Genomic DNA, 3,509 nt, shown 5'->3' with positions numbered 1-3,509 from the left:
ATATATATATATATATATATATACAAGAAAAATAATCGTGTATAATACACACACACACACATGCAAATGAAAAAAAAAGTAGGTTAGCCTTTTCAGTGTCTGAGAAGTTTCCTAAGTAATGAAATATGTACAAAGGAAAATAACCACATACAATACGTACAAAATGTGTGATCAACTCATTTCTATTGACCAACAACAAAATAATAGTGAAGGAGAGATAACTCATTGTTTATACACTGAAATTAGGGTCTCCAATAATAAATAAACAAAATAAGATTATTGTAGGCACCAAGAACTTGTATACATAGTGTACCCAAGAAACTATGTAACCTAAATGTTATGTTTCTTACGCTGTTAAGGGTAGAATATCATAAGGAGCGACTGTCGTATAACGTATTAAATATAACTTGATGAAACCTTGTCTAAAACTTCTTATTCTGTATTATTTACCTCTCAGCTTATGGAATAATTTGCATGATAATAAGTTCTGAAACTGAAAGTTTGAATTATTTGTAGTTTTACCATAACTGAACACAAAAGGCTACATGTACATTTACATGTGTTGCATATATTTTTTTGGATATGAAATGTGACCTAAATTATCAGTACTGTCACCATTTTTAATTCTGTGCATGTGTAATAAAATAGGCATACGTAACAGTTGATAACAAAGGTTTACGAATGTAAACTGATCTTTAGAACAAAAACTGATTATAAAAGTAATATATTTCATGTGATCAGATTGGTTTACAGATTAGAAAAACAGCCCCAAGTATAAATAACATAATTCCAGACTTTGGAAACCTAAATACCTTATTGATGGGCTATTTGTGCTGTGGCCACCACGCTTATTAAAATTCTTTTTATAGAATAATTCGCAAAACAAGTAAAAATCTGATGTGCGATGCGTTGTGAAACTAAATCCCATCCCTGCGACAATAATACGCATGCGTGTGACGGAAAAGCGGCTTAAAAAAACAGGGGCAAGCAAGGCAAAGTAATATTTGGATCCTTTGATCCCAGTCCTGAAATGGACCGTTCCGCGAAATTAAAATGAACCAGGAAGAGAAACATAATTTAAAAATGAGTGTCCAACTTTCAGCATAACCCAATAAGGTAATCCATTCTTATTACAAAAGCATATTTCACTACTTAGTGTGGTTTAAAGAATTTTTCAACTAGTTTAAAATTTTTAGTTTATTGTTAAATTCTATTGTATCATTTTTCGTTTATAGAATACGATTAACATTGGAACTGGATGCTTCTGTCACAACCTTGGCCTACATCCTGGTTTACGTCAACTCGAACATCTCAACATCTCAGTCGCTAGGTTGCACTATCGTTCACCTAATGAATAAACCTTAAGCTCGCGAGTGGGGTGAAGAGAAACAACAGTTGCTAAACCCCCCTGATTGTCTTTCAGGTCTCTGAGGCTTGAAATATTTAAAATCATTCATGATATTAGAAAAACACGTAGGTTCAAGAAGTCTTGATAGAAATGAATAAAAACCCTATAACTCTAGCACTTTCGAAAGGTGGGGGGTCCATCTTTCGAAAACGCTCGGGTAATAGGTTTTTATTCATTTCTATCAAGATTTAAAATCATAATACCTGACAAAAAGTAGGTAGGCAAAGTAGTAGTACGCCGGGTTGTGTATCAAAAAGTCTATGTTTAGAGTCGTGATGTCGCTAAATAAGTCCGCGTTTTCAGCTGTGGCCGTATTATAAAAGTAATAACCAATCGCGTGGTCCGGTTCAAAGCTGGACAAAGAAAGCTCTTATGTCTGCTGGTTGCCTTTCACTGTCCAGTAATTAAAATTTAGGGACAGCTATAACTGAACCTTAGGGATCTCTGACTTGGAATTTTAACTCGCGAACATAATATGCCACTTAGATTGCAAACAACTATACTAAAGTAAGAGGATGGTACAGGCCTACAACAATTCTGATGAAGAACCTAACAATTCCTACTTCCATTGATTAGATTAATAAAGTGTAGTATTTTCAGGTGAAATTAATTACCCCCAGGAGCAACGGGATAAGTTCACAGAATAATGCGAAACAAAATATTTATTGCATAGTAATTCGTAGCTCTCTGACCTTGACAATATTTGAGAAAGAATGACTGGGCACAATGTAAACAAGTAGTATAGAGAAATATTTATTTAAATTGAAAGACAATAGAAACAATGAAGGACAGCACCTTTATTATAGATATCCAGCTCTCCTAACAATTTTATAAAGACTTAATAATTGGCCAAGAATCATAAAATTACAGGTTAAACGTTACAAGAAGGCTTGTGTTTATGAGAGAGAGGTAATTAAGATACCAAAGTATTATATACCTGTTACGACGGCGGAAGTCAAGTGACGCTGGTAACACGTCATGAGATTCTCGAAGGATCTTGAATTCTCCTGGCAACTCTAGTCTGTTTCAGGCGCCCTCTTTTTTAGTATATAAGCCCGGCAAATAAAGCGGAATGATATAGATAGAGAGATTGAAGATAGAGATAATCGGGTCAAGCCGTAAGTAAAGTGTGTGAATCACCGTGATTTATAGCGTGTGTTCACAAAAGTAGACAAGTTTAAAGTGACTGTAGAAATTCTGTGTATTGCAAAGTTGTATCGAGAAAGAATAAACTAGTTTTAATTAAGAAAGGACTTGTATCGCTGAAGTTTCTCGGAAGTAATTTCTAAGGGAATTTAACAAACAAGCAGATACGCAACACACCAAATTCTATAGTGCTATGTTCTGAGGACGCGAGTGCCAACTATAACACTGTTGGGTAATCCCAGTGGAATATTATAGAGGTTATATCCTCGAGACGTCACCTGACTTACCACTGGAAAACACTTCTATTGACATCCTTTCACAGTAGAGTGTGGCAAAGAACACAGGCAGTTAGAAAGAAAGCAAATTAAAAACTTTATTGATCACATGTCATGTGAAAACTGCAAACACCAGAATAACTTACAATTTTCGAATAATTCTGTATTAAAATAATGAGGTAGAAAATACGTGGTATGCTTGTGTAGCGCACAAGTCAATAGCCGTCTAATGTTTGTCGATCCCCTGATGGATTAGCGGTTAGTTTACGAAATTATAGCGCTACAATACGGGGTTCGATGCTACGCGGCGGACAGAGCGCTGATGGCCAATTATGTTGAATTATCTTTAAATAAGTTGACTTCTGGGTCAAAATGATCACACCATGAAAGTTTTGAAATAGTACCAAAATAAATATTTCGCAAAAAAAACACAAATTTTCCTTACTTTTAGTTTAAAAGTAACCGTCACTATCAATTCCGTTATTTGTTTTAAGTCCGACAAAGCTGTGTTAGCGGGTACTGATGGCTAGCTTCCCTCCCTGTGGTCAATATTTCAAAATTGGGATTGTATACGGCCTATATATAAATCTTAAGATCCTCTTGAGCTGTTAACCCATGTGCGCATGTGACATCGTTCTCGTTAAAACTTCTGAATTTCTTTGTAATGTTATATGGTGAAT

At 35.0% G+C, this 3,509-nt stretch overlaps 1 protein-coding gene across 2 annotated transcripts in view; it reads right to left on the bottom strand.

The window, feature by feature from the left end:
• Nucleotides 1-937, bottom strand: part of LOC106465524 (arylsulfatase B-like) — a 25,985-nt gene extending 25,048 nt beyond the window's left edge. Inside the window, exon 1 of one of the 2 annotated variants that reach the window (XM_022393434.1) lies at nt 813-937. The gene's annotated coding sequence lies outside the window, so the exon portion shown is untranslated. The remainder of the gene's footprint in view (nt 1-812) is intronic. The other variant, XM_013925748.2, reaches the window with a different exon arrangement.
• Between the last annotated feature and the right edge of the window lie 2,572 nt (nt 938-3,509).

This window comes from Limulus polyphemus, unplaced genomic scaffold (genome assembly GCF_000517525.1).
Source record: "Limulus polyphemus unplaced genomic scaffold, Limulus_polyphemus-2.1.2 Scaffold1970, whole genome shotgun sequence".
NCBI classification, from domain to species: domain Eukaryota; kingdom Metazoa; phylum Arthropoda; class Merostomata; order Xiphosura; family Limulidae; genus Limulus; species Limulus polyphemus.
Note: the sequence above shows the minus strand (reverse complement) of the source record. Positions and strands in the feature narration are given on the sequence as shown.